The 16,693-nt window shown below is 37.2% G+C and overlaps 1 protein-coding gene across 1 annotated transcript in view; it reads left to right on the top strand.

The window, feature by feature from the left end:
- Positions 1–16,693, top strand: part of CFAP47 (cilia and flagella associated protein 47) — a 509,799-nt gene that overhangs the window by 163,137 nt on the left and 329,969 nt on the right.

The raw sequence follows: 16,693 nt of genomic DNA, 5'->3' as shown, positions 1-16,693 counted from the left end.
TACTAAAATTTTGTGGTAGCTGTTATTATAAATGACACCCAATGATCCTTACCTCCTGGTATTCATGCTGTTATGTAGTCCCCTCCCACATCAAGTAGAGCTAATATATGACCCATGGGATATTATGGATGTGATGGTGTGTGACTTCTAAGGCTAGATTGGAAAAGGCACTGCAACATATCTGACTTTTCCTCTTGGATTGCTTGCTTTTTAATAATTGGTATGGCAAATTTTCTTTCACTAAACATATATTTCAAAACTTTTTGGCAATTCTTATACATTTACTTTTCTAAATGAACTGTAGGTTATTTTTTCCAGTTTCTAGAAAATGGCATATAATTGAGTTTTTCCCCTGCAAAGAATAACATGCTTTTACAGTAATTAAGGTGTCATTTTATATGCATCATTATGTAAAGAACAAGAATATCTTTTCCCCACTAAATTATCTTGGTACCTTGTTGAAATTCAGTTGACCGTAAACAGAGTTGTTTATTTCTCTTAACCTGGTCTTAGAGAATGGCCTGTGAAGTATTCCCTCCATTTCTGTTTTTGTGAAGATTGATATTAATTCTTCATGAAATGTTTGGTACATTTCACCAATGAAGTTGTTTGGGTTTTGGCTGTTCTAAGTGGGAAGTCTTTTGATTCCTTCTTCAATCCCTTTCTATAAGTCTATTCAGATTTTATATTTCTTCTTGGGTCAGTTTAAGTAATTTGTGTCTTTCTAGAAATTTGCACATTTCTTCTAGGTTATCTAATTTGTTTGTATACAGCTGTACATTGTGTTTCCTTATAATCCTTCTATTAAATTTCTGTAAAGTTAGTATTTATTTTACCTTTTTTATATTCATGACTTTGGTAATTTGAATCTTCTCTCTTTTTTTTTCCTTGGTCATTCTTGCTAACGGTTTTAAAAATTTGATAATGTTTTCAAAGACCAACTTTTGATTTCCTTAATTTTTTCCTATACTTTAATTTCTGTTCTAATATTTATTATTTTCTCTATTCTACTTTGTTTGGCTATAATTTTTTTTTCCCCTTGTCTCTTATGGTGCAAGGTGTTAGGTATTGATTTAAAATATCTTTTAGATGGAGGCATTTATAGCTATAAATTTCACTCTGAGCACTGCTTTAGGTGCATCCCATAAATTTTGATATGTTTTGTTTTCCTTTTAATCTACAATTATATTTAAAAATTTACTTTGCCATTTCTTTTTTTTTTTGTTTTCTTCACTCTGACGTTTGCTGGTCAACAGTGTGTCCTCAATGGTATTATTCTGAGAACCCACAACTACTGAGCAAGGGGCTTGGGAGCAAGGGAGAAAACATCGTACAGTGTATTCAGTTCTGTTCTCTCCATCTGGAGCTAGCCTACAGGTTGATTATATTTTAATACTTTTTACATAATATTAGAATGGCACACATTGTCATCATTTTGATGGGAAGATTCACTAATCTGGCAGCTATCGTGTTTACTCCTTGTATTTTTCCCTTTTAGTTCTATTCTTTTCAGCTACAAAGATGAAGTGTTTAATACTAAATGTGGGGGAAACATAATCATTTTTGATCTATTTCTTCCTCCCACCCATTGCTTTCCTTTCAAAAATATTTTTGTATTTTCTTTTGCTTCTATTTTCATGACAATATATTGTATCTAAGCTCTTCCTGCTGTCTTACATTGTTTGTCCTTAAATCATCTGAGATTTGCTCCCAAGAGCAAATTTATTTATTTTATGGCATTTGCTTCCAATAGCAATTTGTTACATTTATCCATTCCATTGTTAAGCAGTTCTTATTAATAAGAGATTCTTTTTTTTTTTTTTTTTTTTGCTGTACGCAGGCCTCTCACTGTTGTGGCCTCTCCCATTGTGGAGCACAGGCTCTGGACGCGCAAGCTCAGCGGCCATGGCTCATGGGCCGAGCCGCTCCGCAGCATGTGGGATCTTCCTGGACCGGGGCACGAACCCGCGTCCCCTGCATCGGAAGGCAGACTCTCAACCACTGCACCACCAGGGAAGACCAGTGAGAGATTCTTAAACTTAATGTTTTGAAGGATGTAGGGATCCTCTCACAATTCAGACTATCTTAAATGTAAAAGTTAATTTATTTGACTCATCTAATGCAAAAACCTAGGAATAGATTTCCTGTCTTTAGGCATGGCTGGAACCAGGTGCTCTAAAGATTACCTGGTTTCTTTCTTATTTTTCAAATCTGCTAAATCATTATCGGAGTCATGTGGTCATTTAAAATAGGCTTCCATTCTCTCATGTGTAGATCTGTTGAAAAAGAGATTGCTTCATTCTCACCAGTTTTAACAAAGGTATTGGGCCTGGTTACATTGGTCCAGTGGGTGATATGCCAAGCAATAGGTATCATTTGAATTGCTGGACCTCACTCAAATATCCACTACAAAAGCTTTATCCTTCAGATTGTTGTGACTTTTCTCATTGAAGATGTAGGCTTTCCAGCAGTTATCCAATAATTCTAGATAGGCTTTCTTTAAGTCCACAAGTAGATGGAAGCTGCATCAGCAAAGGCTTGATTATACTATAATATACAATACACATAGTATATTATATACTATAATATACTGTACTATAATATTTGAGGAATAACATGTGCACATTATAATCTGCTTTTGCCTTATGCTCTTATATTTTTGCATTTAATATATCATAAATGTCTTTATAATATTAATGATAATTGTAAGCTATTTTTTAATTGGTAAAAATGGCTGACTACCTTGTTTCATCATGATGTATTCTATGGGAGTCTGAACACTCTCTGGATTCAGACTTTTGAGAGTCAAATTTCAGAGTCAAACAAATCTGTTTGAGAGTCAAACAAATTTCTCTTTGTTAAGCTCCCTAAATACCTGTCATCAGAAAAATGGACACAGAATTATTGGAATTAAATCACTAATTGAGATAGTGACTGAAAAGGATCAACGTGGTGTGTATAATTTTCTGGCTTAGATTTTATGCCATGCTTCCCAATGACCATTCATCTACTTTGCGTACATGAATTTTTCATAGTTGCCACTTTATAACCAGTATAGATATCTAAGGTACAAATCTGAATCAGATCAAAAAGTTTATAATTCTAGAAAAATGTTCATGGTTGAGTAATGTATACTTATGCTGTTCTTTGTGATCATCTGTCTTTGCAGTGTATTCTGTTTGATTTTTATTGGATTTTTTAACACCTTTATTGGAGTATAATTCCTTTACAATGGTGTGTTAGTTTCTGCTTTATAACAAAGTGAATCAGTTATGCATACACATATGTTCCCATATCTCTTCCCTGTTGCATCTCCCTCCCTCCCACCCTCCCTATCCCACCCCTCTAGGTGGTCACAAAGAACCGAGCTGATCTCCCTGTGCTCTGTGGCTGCTTCCCACTAGCTATCTGTTTTACATTTGGTAGTGTGTATATGTCCATGCCACTCTCTCACTTTGTCACAGCTTACCCTTCCCCCACCCCATATCCTAAAGTCCATTCTCTAGTAGGTCGGTGTCTTTATTCCCGTTTTGCCCCAGGTTCTTCATGAACTTTTTTTTTTTTCTTAGATTCCATATATATATGTTAGCATACGGTATTTGTTTTTCTCTTTCTGACTTACTTCACTCTGTATGACAGTCTCTAGGTCCATCCACCTCTCTACAAATAACTCAATTTAGTTTCTTTTTCTGGCTGAGTAATATTCCATTGTATGTATGTGTCACATCTTCTTTATCCATTCATCTATCAATGGATACTTAGGTTGATTCCATGTCCTGTTTATTGTAAATAGAGCTGTAATGAACACTGTGGTACATGACTCTTTTTGAATTATGGTTTTCTCAGGGTATATGCCCAGTAGTGGGATTGCTGGGTCGTATGGTAGTTCTATTTGTAGTTTTTTGAGGAACCTCCATACTGTTCTCCATAGTGGCTGTATCAATTTACATTCCCACCAACAGTGCAAGAGGGTTCCCTTTTCTCCACACCCTCTCCAGCATTTATTGTTTCTAGATTTTTTGATAATGGCCATTCTGACTGGTGTGAGATGATATCTCATTGTAGTTTTGATTTGCATTTCTCTAATGATTAATGATGTTGAGCATTCTTTAATGTGTTTGTCGGCAATCTGTATATCTTCTTTGGAGAAATGTCTGTTTAGCTCTTCTGCCCATTTTTGGATTGGGTTGTTTGTTTTTTGATATTGACCAGCATGAGCTGATTGTAAGTTTTGGAGATTAACCCTTTCTCAGTTGCTTCATTTGCAAATATGTTCTCCCATTCTGAGGGTTGTCTTTCGGTCTTGTTTATGTTTTCCTTTGCTGTGCAAAAGCTTTGAAGTTTCATTAGGTCCCATTTGTTTATTTTTGTTTTTATTTCCATTTCTCTAGGAGGCAGGTCAAAAAGGATCTTGTTGTGATTTATGCCATAGAGTGTTCTGCCTATGTTTTCCTCTAAGAGTTTGATAGTGTCTTACCTTACATTTAGATCTTCAATCCATTTTGAGTTTATTTTTGTGTATGGTGTTAGGGAGTGTTCTAATTTCATTCTTTTACATTTGCTGTCCAGTTTTCCCAGCAAGTTATTGAAGAGGCTGTCTTTTCTCCACTGTATATTCTTGCCTCCTTCATAAAAGATAAGGTGACCATATGTGCATGGGTTTATCTCTGGGCTTTCTAACCTGTTCGATTGATCTATATTTATGTTTTTGTGCCAGTACCATACTGTCTTGATTACTGTAGCTTTGTAGTATACTCTGAAGTCCAGGAGCCTGATTCCTGAAGCTCCCTTTTTCGTTCTGAAGATTGCTGTGGCTATTCGGGGACTTTTGTGTTTCCATACAAATTGTGAATTTTTTTGTTCTAGTTCTGTGAAAAATGCCAGTGGTAGTTTGATAGGGGTTGCATTGAATCTGTAGATTGCTTTGGATAGTAGAGTCATTTTCACAATGTTGATTCTTCCAATCCAAAAACATGGTGTATCTCTCCATCTATTTGTATCATCTTTAATTTCTTTCATCAGTGTCTTATAATTTTCTGCATACAGGTCTTTTGTCTTCTTACGTAGGTTTATTCCTAGATATTTTATTCTTTTTGTTGCAGTGGTAAATGGGAGTGTTTTCTTGATTTCACTTTCAGATTTTTCATCATTAGTGTATAGGAATGCCAGAGAATTCTGTGCATTAATTTTGTATCCTGCTACTTTTCCAAATTCATTGATTAGCTGTAGTAGTTTTCTAGTAGCATCTTTAGGATTCTCTATGTATAGTATCATGTCATCTGCAAACAGTGACAGCTTTACTTCTTTTCCAGTTTGGATTCCTTTTATTTCTTTTTCTTCTCTGATCGCTGTGGTGAAAACTTCCAAGACTGTGTTGAATAACAGTGGTGAAAGTGGGCAACCTTGTCTTGTTCCTGATCTTAGTGGAAATGGTTTCAGTTTTTCACCATTGAGGATGATGTTGGTTGTGCGTTTGTCATATATGGCCTTTATTATGTTGAGGAGAGTTCCCTCTGTGCCTACTTTCTGCTGGGTTCTTTTCATAAATGGGTGTTGAATTTTGTCAAAAGCTTTCTCTGCATCGATTGAGATGATCATTGGGTTTTTCTCCTTCAGTTTGTTAATATGGTGTGTCACATTGATTGATTTGCATATATTGCAGAATCCTTGCATTCCTGGAATAAACCCCACTTGATCATGGTGTATGATCCTTTTAATGTGCTGTTGGATTCTGTTTGCTAATATTTTGTTGAGGATTTCTGCATGTATGTTCATCAGTGATATTGGCCTGCAGTTTTCTTTCTTTGTGACATCTTTGCTTTTGGTAGCAGGGTGATGGTGGCCTCGTAGAATGAGTTTGGGAGTATTCCTCCCTCTGCTATATTTTGGAAGAGTTTGAGAAGGATGGGTGTTAGCTCTTCTCTAAATGTTTGATAGAATTCTCCTGTGAAGCCATCTGGTCCTGGGCTTTTGTTTGTTGGAAGATTTTTAATCAGTTTCAGTTTCAGTGCTTGTGATTGGTCTGTTCATATTTTCTATGTCTTCCTGGTTCATTCTCCCCACGTTGTGCATTTTGAAGAATTTGTCCATTTCTTCCAGGTTGTCCATTTTATTGGCATAGAGTGGTTTGTAGTAATCTCTCATGATCCTTTTAATTTCTGCAGTGTTGGTTGTTACTTTTTCATTTCTAATTCTATTGATTTGAGTCTTCTCCCTTTTTTTCTTGATGAGTCTGGCTAATGGTTTATCAATTTTGTTTATCTTCTCAAAGAACCACCTTTTAGTTTTATTGATCTTTGCTATCGTTTCCTTCATTTCTTTTTCATTTATTTCTGATCTGATCTTTATGATTTCTTTCCTTCTGCTAACTTTGGGTTTTTTTTTTTCTTCTTTCTCTAATGGCTTTAGGTGTAAGGTTAGGTTGTTCATTTGAGATGTTTCCTGTTTCTTAATGTAGGATTGTATTGCTATAAACTTCCCTCTTAGAATTGCTTTTGCTGCATCCCATAGGTTTTGGGTCATCATGTCTCCATTGTCACTTGTTTCTAGGTATTTTTTTATTTCCTCTTTGATTTCTTCAGTGATCACTTCGTTATTAAGTAGTGTATTGTTTAGCCTCCATGTGTTTTTATTTTTTACAGATCTCTTCCTATAATTGATATCTACTCTTATAGCGTTGTGGTCGGAGAAGATACTTGATTTGATATCAGTTTTCTTAAATTTACCAAGGCTTGATTTGTGACCCAAGATATGATCTATCCTGGAGAATCTTCCATGAGCACTTGAGAAGAATGTGTATTCTGTTGTTTTTGGATGGAATGTCCTATAAATATCAATTAAGTCCATCTTGTTTAATGTATCATTTAAAGCTTGCATTTCCTTATTTATTTTCATTTTAGATGATCTGTCCATTGGTGAAAGTAGAGTGTTAAAGTCCACTACTATGATTGTGTTACTGTCGCTTTCCCCTTTTATGGCTGTTAGTGTTTGCCTTATGTACTGAGGTGCTCCTATGTTGGGTGCATAAATATTTACAATTGTTATATCTTTTTTTTCGATTGATCCCTTGATCATTATGTAGTGTCCATGTCTCTTGTAATAGTCTTTCTTTTAAAGTCTATTTTGTCTGATATGAGAATTGCTACTCCAGCTTTCTTTTGATTTCCATTTGCATGGAATATCTTTTTCCTTCTGGTCACTTTTAGTCAGTTTGTGTCCCTGGATCTGAAGTGGGTGTCTTGTAGACAGCATATATATGGGTCTTGTTTTTGTATCCATTCAGCAAGCTTGTGTCTTTTGGTGGGATCATTTAATCCATTTACATTTAAAGTAATTATTGATATGTATGTTCCTATTCCCATTTTCTTAATTGTTTTGGGTTTGTTATTGTAAGTCTTTTCCTTCTCTTGTGTTCCCTGCCTAGAGAAGTTCCTTGAGCATTTGTTTTGTAAAGCTGGTTTGGTGGTGCTGAACTCTCTCAGCTTTTGCTTGTCTGTAAAGGTTTTAATTTCTCCATCTAATCTGAATGAGATCCTTGCTGGGTAGAGTAATCTTGGTTGTAGGTTTTTCTCCTTCATCACTTTAAATATGTCCTGCCAGTCCCGTCTGGCTTGCAGAGTTTTTGCTGAAAGATTAGCTGTTAACCTTATGGGGATTCCCTTGTGTGTTATTTGTTGTTTTTCCCTTGCTGCTTTTAATATGTTTTCTTTGTATTTAATTTTTGATAGTTTGATTACTATGTGTCTTGGCATGTTTCTCCTTGGATTTATCCTATATGGGATTCTCTGTGCTTCCTGGACTTGATTAACTACTTCCTTTCCCATATTAGGGATGTTTTCAACTATAATCTCTTCAAATGTTTTCTCAGTCTCTTTCGTTTTCTCTTCTTCTTCTGGGACCCCTTTAATTCGAATGTTGGTGTGTTTAGTGTTGTCCCAGAGGTCTCTCAGACTGTCCTCAGTTCTTTTCATTCTTTTTTGTTTATTCTGCTCTGCAATAGTTATTTTCACTATTTTATCTTCCAGGTCACTTATCCGTTCTTCTGCCTCAGTTATTCTGCTATTTATCCCTTCTAGAGAACATTTAATTTCATTTTTTGTGTTATTCATCATTGTTTGTTTGCTCTTTAGTTCTTCTAGGTCCTTGTTAAATGTTTTTGTATTTTCTCTATTTCCAAGATTTTGGATCATCTTTGCTATCATTATTCTGAATTCTTTTTCAGGTAGACTGCCTATTTCCTCTTCATTTATTACGTCTGGTGGGTTTTTACCTTGCTCCTTCATCTGCTGTGTGTTTTTCTGTCTCTCATTTTGCTTTACTTACTGTGTTTGGTGTCTCCTTTTCACAGGCTGCTGGTTCATAGTTCCCGTTGTTTTTGGTGTCTGTCCCCAGTGGCTAAGGTTGGGTCACTGGGTTGTGTAGGTTTCCTGGTGAAGGGGATTAGTGCCTGTGTTCTGGTGGATGAGGCTGGGTCTTGTCTTTCTGGTGGGCAGGTCCACTTCTGGTGGTGTGTTTTAGGGTGTCTGTGGCCTTATTATTATTTTAGGCAGCCTCTGTGCTAATGGATGGGGCTGTGTTCCTGTGTTGCTAGTTGTTTGGCATAGGGTGTCCAGCACTGTAGCTTGCTGGTCGTTGCGTGTAGCTGGGTCTTGACATTAAGATGGAGATCTCTGGGAGATTTTTGCCATTTGATATTACGTGGAGCTGGGAGGTCTCTTGTGTACCAGTGTCCTGAAGTTGGCTCTCCCATCTCAGAGGCACAGCACTGACTCCTGGCCTGAGCACCAAGAGCCTTTCATCCACACAGCTCAGAATAAAAGGGAGAAAAAATAGAAAGAATGAAAGAAAGAGGATAAAATAAAATAAAATAAAGTAAAATAAAATAAAGTTTTTAAAATAAAAAATAATTATTAAGAAAACAATTTTTTAAAGTAAAAAAGAAAAATGAATGGACAAAACTCTAGGACAAATGTTGAAAGCAAAGCTATACAGACAAAATCACACAGAAGAATACAGATACACACTCACAAAAAGAGAAAAAGGGGAAAAAATAATATACCTTTGCTCCCAAATTGCACCTTCTCAATTTGGAATGATTTGTTGTCTATTCACGTATCCACAGATGCAGGGTACATCAAGTTGACTGTGGAGTTTTAATCTGCTGCTGCTGAGGCTGCTGGGAGAGATTTCCCTTTCTCTTCTTTGTTTGCACAGCACCGGGGGTTCAGCTTTGGATTTGGATCCGTCTCTGCGTGTAGGTTGCCTGAGGGCGTCTGTTCTTCACTCAGACAGGATAGGGTTAAAGGAGCAGCTGATTCGGGGGCTTTGGCTCACTCAGGCCTGCGGGAGGTAGGGCTACAGATGTGGGGCGAACCTGCAGTGGCAGAGGGCAGCATGATGTTGCACCAGCCTGAGGCGCGCAGTGCGTTCTCCTGGGGAAGTTGTCCCTGGATCACGGGACCCTGGCAGTGGCAGGGTGCACAGGCTCCCGGGACGGGAGGTGTGGAGAGTGACCTGTGTTTGCTCACAGGCTTCTTGGTGGCTCCAGCAGCAGTCTTAGCGTCTCTTGCCCGTCTCTGGGGTCCACGCTGATAGCCGCGGCTCGTGCCTGTCTCTGGAGCTCCTTTAAGCAGTGGTCTTAATCCCCTTCCTCGCGCACCAGGAAAGAAAGAGGGAAGAAAAAGTCTCTTGCCTCTTCGTCAGCTCCAGACATTTTCCCGGACTCCCTCCCGGCTAGCTGTGGTGCACTAGCCCCTTCAGGCTGTGTTCACGCAGCCAATCCCAGTACTTTCCCTGCAATTTGACCGAAGCCCGAGCCTCACCTCCCAGCTCCCGCCCGCCCCGGTGCGTGAGCAGACAAGCCTCTCAGGCTGGTGAGTGCCAGTCGTCACCGATCCTCTGCGGGAATCTCCTCGCTTTGCCCTCCGCACCCCTGTTGCTGCGCTCTCCTCCGCGGTTCCGAAGCTTCCCCCCTCCGCCACCCACAGTGTCCACCCACGAAGGGGCTTCCTAGTGTGTAGAAACCTTTCCTCCTTCCCAGCTCCCTCCCACTGGTGCAGGTCCCGTCCGTATTCTTTTGTCTCTGTTTATTCTTTTTTCTTTTGACCTACCGAGGTACGTGGGGGCATTTCTTGCCTTTTGGGAGGTCTGAGGTCTTCTGCCAGCATTCAGTAGGTGTTCTATAGGAGCAGTTCCACAGGTAGATGTATTTCTGAGGTATCTGTGGGGAGGAAGTTGATCTCCGTGTTTTACTCTTCCGCCATCTTGAAGCTCCTCCTGCTATTTCTTAATAATTAGTTTTTGGGGAGTGTGTTGTTTAATTTTCATGTATTTGAGAATTGCCCAAATTTCACTTTATTATTGATTTCTATTTTTGTTCCATTGTTGTTGTAGAACATACTTTGTATGGTTTCAGTCATTTTTAATATATTGAGGCTTACCTTACACTCTAAAGTATGGTCTACCCAGGAGAATGTTCCACATGCACTTGAGAAGTGTATGTATTTTGCTCTTGTTGGGTGGAATGTTCCATAGATGTGTGTTAGGTCCAGTTCATTTATAATGTTGTTTAAGTCTTTTATTTCTTTAGTGATCTTCTACCTACTTGACTTACCCACAATTGGGAGTGGAGTATTGAAGCTTTATAGGGTTATTATTTAGTTATTTATTTGTCCTTTCAGTTCTACCAGGTTTTCATCATGTACTTTGTGGCTCTGTTAAGTGCATATATGCTTAAAATTGTTATATCTTCTTGATGGTTTGTCCTCTTATCAGTACATATAATGTCCTTCTTTATCTATAGTAGCAATTTTTTTCTTAATATTTATTTTTTCTAAATTTATCATAGCCACCACAGCTCTCTTTTAGTTTTTATTTGCATTTATATCCTTTCTCCATCCTTTTATTTTCAACTGAGTTGTGTTTTTGAATCTAAACGTGTCTCCTGTAGATGACATGAATTTGGATTATTTTTTAAAGTTTATTTTACTTATCTCAGCCTTTTCATCACTGTACTGAATTATTTTATATTTACTGATTAATTACTAATGAAGTTAAGGAAAGATTTACATCTGTCTTTTTGCTTAACATTTAACTTCCCTTTTTGTTTCTTTCCTAATAAAATTCTGAGGTATTTTCTTAGTGACTTCCCTGGAAAATACTAGTAACATCTTACTTTTTAAAATGTAATTGAGAGTAATACCAAGTTCATTTCAACAGTATGCAAAAACTTTGCTCCAATATAGCATCCCCTTTCTTTGTACTATTATTGTCATGCAAATTACATCTTTGCACAATATAATCCCATCAACACAGTTTTATACTGCTTTCTTATACTTTTTTTCTGTGTAGTTTTAAGGTTTTTTTTCCTTTTACTGAAGTTTAGTTGTACGATATTGTATAAGTTACAGGCATATAATATAATGATTCACAATTTTTAAAGGTATACACCATTTATAGTTATTATAAAATATTGGCTATATTCCCCATACTGTACAGTATATCCTTGTAGCTTATTTTATACCTAATAGTTTGTACTTTTTAATCCCCTACTCCTATATTGCCCCTCCCCCCTGATAAACACTAGTTTGTCTCTATATCTGTGAGTCTGCTTCTTTTTTGTTATATTCACTAATTCGTTGCATTTTTTTTTCAGATTCCACATATGAATGATATCATACAGTATTTGTCTTTCTCCATCTGACTTATTTAAATTAGCGTAAAGCCCTTGAAGTGCATCCGTGTTGCTGCAGGCACTGTGGAAAACAGTATGGAGGTTTCTCAAAAAACTAAAAACAGAACTGCCATATGACCCAGCAGTTCTACTCCTGGGTATACATGCGAAAAAAATGAAAACACTAATTTGAAAAGATACATGCACCCAAATGTTTGTAGCAGCATTATTTACAATTGCCAAGATATGGAAGCACCCTAAATGTTCATCAACAGATGAATGGATAAAGATGTGGTATATATATATACAATGGAATACTACTCAGCCATAAAAAGAAAAGAAATTTTGCCATTTGCAGCACCATGGATGGACTTGGAGGGCATTATGCTAAGTGAAATAAGTATGCATTTAAAAAAAATCAGATAGTCAAGGAAAATGAAAATAAAACTACTTTTATATTATCATTTATAGTTACTCATATATTTACCTTTACCTCTTTATTTCTTTCTGTGATCCAGTTTACTGTCTAGTTTCCTTTTATTTCAGTTTCAAGGGCTCCCTTTAGTATTTCTTCTAGAAAAGGTCTGCTGGTGATGAAGTCTATCATTTTTTGTTTATTTGGGAATGTCCTAATTTATTCCTCATTTCTGAAGGATAATTTTGTTGGATATAGAATTCTTGGTTGACAGTCTATTTCTTTCAGTACTTTAAATATGTCTTCATACTGCATTCTGGCCTTCAAGGTTTTTGGTAAGTCAGCTGTTCACATTATTGAAGATCCCATATATATAATGAGTCACTTTTCTTTTTCTGCTTTGAAGACTCTCTTTCCTTTGGTTTTTGGCCATTTGACAAATATGTCTGAGAGTAGATCTCTTTGAATTTATCTTACATGGAGTTCATTGAAATCCTTACATGTTTCATTTAATGGTTTTCATCAAATTTTGTATGGTTTTGGCCAGTATTTCTTCAAATGGTCTTTCTGCTCTCTCTTTCTCTATCTCTGGGCTTCTCGTTTTGTGTATATTGGTTTACTTGATATTGTCCTGTAGATCTTTGAGGCTCTGTTTAGTTTTCTTCATTCTGTTTTCTTCTGTTCCTCATACTGGAGGAACTCAACTGACATTTTTTTCATGTTGGCTGATTCTTTAGTCAGTTTAGATCTACTGGTGAAACTGTGTTGAATGAATTTTTCATTTCATTTACTGTACATCAACTCTGCAATTTATGTATAATATATATTTATATATAAATATGTGTGTGTATGTGTAATGTTTGAACTTTCTCAGGGACAGGTTCTACTGACAATTTTTTTTCCTGCGTATAGATCATTCACTGTTGGTGTTTTGTGTGTGTCAAATTTTATTTCTGAAAATGGGGCATTATAAGTAATGTAATATGGCTACCATGGAAATGAGAACTTCACTTCCACTCAGTAGTTGTTGCAATTTTTGGTTTGTTGTTATTATTGTTACTGTTTGTTTGTTTAATGACATTACAGAACTAATTCTGTAAGATTTGTATTCTTTTTCTTATGTGTCCACTGAACTCTCAATTTAGAGCTCATCTAATGATTAAACAGTGATTTCCTTAAATGCTTTAAATCAATAAGTTGCCCATACTTTGCCGAGGGATTCTGTGCATGTGTTGGGGCATGTCACTGACGGATGAATGGACAAAGAAGATATGGTATATCCTTACAATGGAATATTATTCATCGTTAAAAAAGGGGACTTCCCTGTCTGTCCAGTGGTTAAGACTCTGCACTTCCACTGCAGAGGTTGCACGTTGGATCCCTGTTGGGGGAACTACGATCCCACATGCTGCAGGGCAAAGCCAAAAAAAAAAAAAAAAAAAAAAACGAAGGAAATCCTGTAATATGTGACATGTTTGAATCTTGAGAACACTATGCTAAGTGAAATAAGCCAGTCACAGAAAGACAAATACTGCGTGATTCTACTTATGTGAGATACTAAATTAGTCAAACTAGGAGAAACAAGGAATAGAATGGTGCTTTTCAGGGGCTAGGGAAGGGGGAAATGGAGAGTTGCTAATCAGTGGGTATAAAGTTTCAGTTATGCAAGACGAATAAGTTCTAGTGATCTGCTGTACAACATTGTGTCTACATATAAAAATACTGTAATATACCTTTAAAATGTGTTAAAATGGTAGATCTCATATTAAGTGTTCTTACCACAATAATTTTTTTTAAATGTGGGGATAAGAGGTATCTCTCTGCATCTGTACATTTCAAATAACTAAAAAATTCCTCTAGTCTTTTTTTTTTAATCAGAAAACTGTTAGGACAAGTTAGTCTCCTTTTGGACAAGTTACAATGGTAGCATTTTGATTTTTGACTGAAAGTCTGTTTTTCTGTCCACCCCTGGCCCCGACCGAATCCCTTTGTCCTAAATCTGATCCACTGTCTAACTTTTTTACACACACACCCCCACTTATGTGCAAACCATGATTCCAATAATCTTATTAACATAACTTCTCACCCCCCAGGTCACAGGGCTTTGGAAGGACAGCGTAATAAGCAGCACAGAAAGCAACTTGTTTACTTTTCCCAGCCTCTTGAGAGATGTGGGTCTCTAATTAACTTAAGATTTCTTTTAATCACACCTAGTGAGATCTTGTCCTTGTTCTTTGTGCTATCCTGTAGCATCTGCCGTTTTATTCTAGCAGGCATTGGTGATTGATTACACTTTTGTTCTGCCATTTTCTCTTCTTGTAATCTGACTGTGGTATAAGCCTTTTATTTCAAACCATGGTCAGGGCTTTTATGTCTCCTATTTCCTTTGCCTTGTAGATGGAACCTTTGCCATCAATATCACTTAAAGTAGGGCAAATACATTTTATCTCCACTTTGGGTAGAACCTGTTATACTGCTAACCAAGCAGGGCTCCTTTATACTGTCAGGGCTTTCAAGAGTTTGAGTGAGGTGGGTTTTAGTTTCACTCCCCCTTTATTGCTCTTCCTTGGACTGCCACAGGGATAGAGGCAGGGCTGTGATAGTATCTGTTATCCGCACTGGTATGTAGGCAAATCATCAATCCCTTCTGAATCTTAACCACTGTTCTTGAATCTAATTTGTGTGGCTAGACTCTCACTCCCCTTGGATAAGATTGTTCTTAGTTCTCATGTAAATAACCTCAATGTTTCCTGAGCCTGACACCCAGGATGTGCATATCTTAGAAGATTCTCAACATGAGAATCCATGAAGAAGATTCTCCACATGAGAATCCGTGCTACATTAAAACATAGAATTGTTCAGATAATGAGCTTTAGGAAGTGAAGGTATGGCAACTACCTTTTTTAAGCAGACAGGAGCAAAGGAACAGCAGGAAGGTGCTTGTAAAAACATCTGTGCACATTTTTTTTTTTTTCTCTCTCTTTGAGGAAGTCTATACTACTATTTGTCTCTAATTGAAAGCATCTGCTTAAGTACCTTTATAGTTTATATACTATAACTAAAGCATACCAAATGTCATTTCCAGACTATTTTTCTATTTAAAAGGGTATTATAGTAACTTACCTGTTTTTCTTCCTAATTATTCTTGCTTATGAAGCAATGTTAAGATTACAGGCTCTTGTATATGCTATTTGGGCCTATCCAGATTCCCATTACTGGGCTTTTCCATCCCTCTCTCAGTTGTGGGTGTTGGTTCCTGGCAGGTTATGTTTGTCCCTTTCTCCAGGGGATTGCCCTTGGCTGGAGGAAGATACCTCATGAAGAGATACCAAGGAGATTAAGTCCAACCACCACTACTACCTCAGGTGACCCAACCCACTCCCTCCCACCCCCTCCCCCTGCTCTGTCTGATATCCCAGAGCTCCCTGTGGAATCAGGTTGAATCTGGATTCTAAAACTACAGCTTCTCATAGCTTCTTGCCCTGCCCTGTTCTGCTTCCCTCCTTTACCCACGGGTTCCTCCTGAGAGCACTCCCTCAGTAAATCACTTGCATTGGGATCTCTCGGACACTACTATGTTTTACACATGTGGCAATCTAATAAAATACCCGCGGCTAGCTATGTTAACAACAGAAGAGGCAGGATAAGAACCTATTACCGCTTTTAAGCTTTTTAGAGAGTTCATTGAGCTGTGTGTTCGCTTTCTCCATAATATTCTGTTAGCACAGTATTGCATTAAGTCTATGTCCAGCACATCTCTTAGCCTGGCCTTGTATATGCACTTTAGATTTATGTGTGAGAGACAGTACATAGGATATCGTGATTAGTAGATTTTTTAAATGTTTCATCTTTTATTACCTCTGTTTAGAACTCTGAAAAGATGATAGAAAACATCAAATATTCCCTGCATTCTGAAGTTTACTTTATAAAAATTATTAGGTTTCATTATATATTTCTTTGTATTTCTTCTTAGTTTCTAATGTGTCTGGTCCTAAAAGAAATAGTATAAAAGGTAGTCCAGCTAAAGCCACCACCTGTATTTCTATACAGAGCTTCTCCTTTATGTCCTTATCAACATTTATATCCAGATGAAATGGACTGAATCATCTAGAAGGAAATAAGAAACATTTCCATTTGCCTTTTCCTGCAGTATGGGGCTGAACCCAAGCAGTCAAACCTATAGGCTCCTTCCTTAGGATCTCATCCTAACTCTTAAAAAAAAATTAAACATGCCTATAACACCTTTATATAACTTACATCTCAGATGAGAGAGAAGGCATACCTGAGCTTAAAAACATGTGTTACTGAATCCCCAGTAGTCTTAGTTTACACAAGGAACCCCTTCTCCATTATCCCAGAAACCTTTAACACTTCTAAAACCCAGGAATAATCTCAAAGCAATCCATTCAAAACTCAGAATTCAGTAAGTTTTTGATTTCTAAACTATAACTTTGAATTCATACTCATGAGATCACATTTTTCTGCCTGTGAGACTTACGTTTGGGGATTTGGGTCTTAAAAGGCCTTGGCAGCTGGCTCTGATGGCACCTGTTGTCCGAGACCAGCCTGCTGCTTCTGTGCTGAGCCTTTTTCTCCTACACAAACTG

This window comes from Lagenorhynchus albirostris, chromosome X, assembly GCF_949774975.1.
Source record: "Lagenorhynchus albirostris chromosome X, mLagAlb1.1, whole genome shotgun sequence".
Lineage (NCBI taxonomy): Eukaryota > Metazoa > Chordata > Mammalia > Artiodactyla > Delphinidae > Lagenorhynchus > Lagenorhynchus albirostris.
Note: the sequence above shows the minus strand (reverse complement) of the source record. Positions and strands in the feature narration are given on the sequence as shown.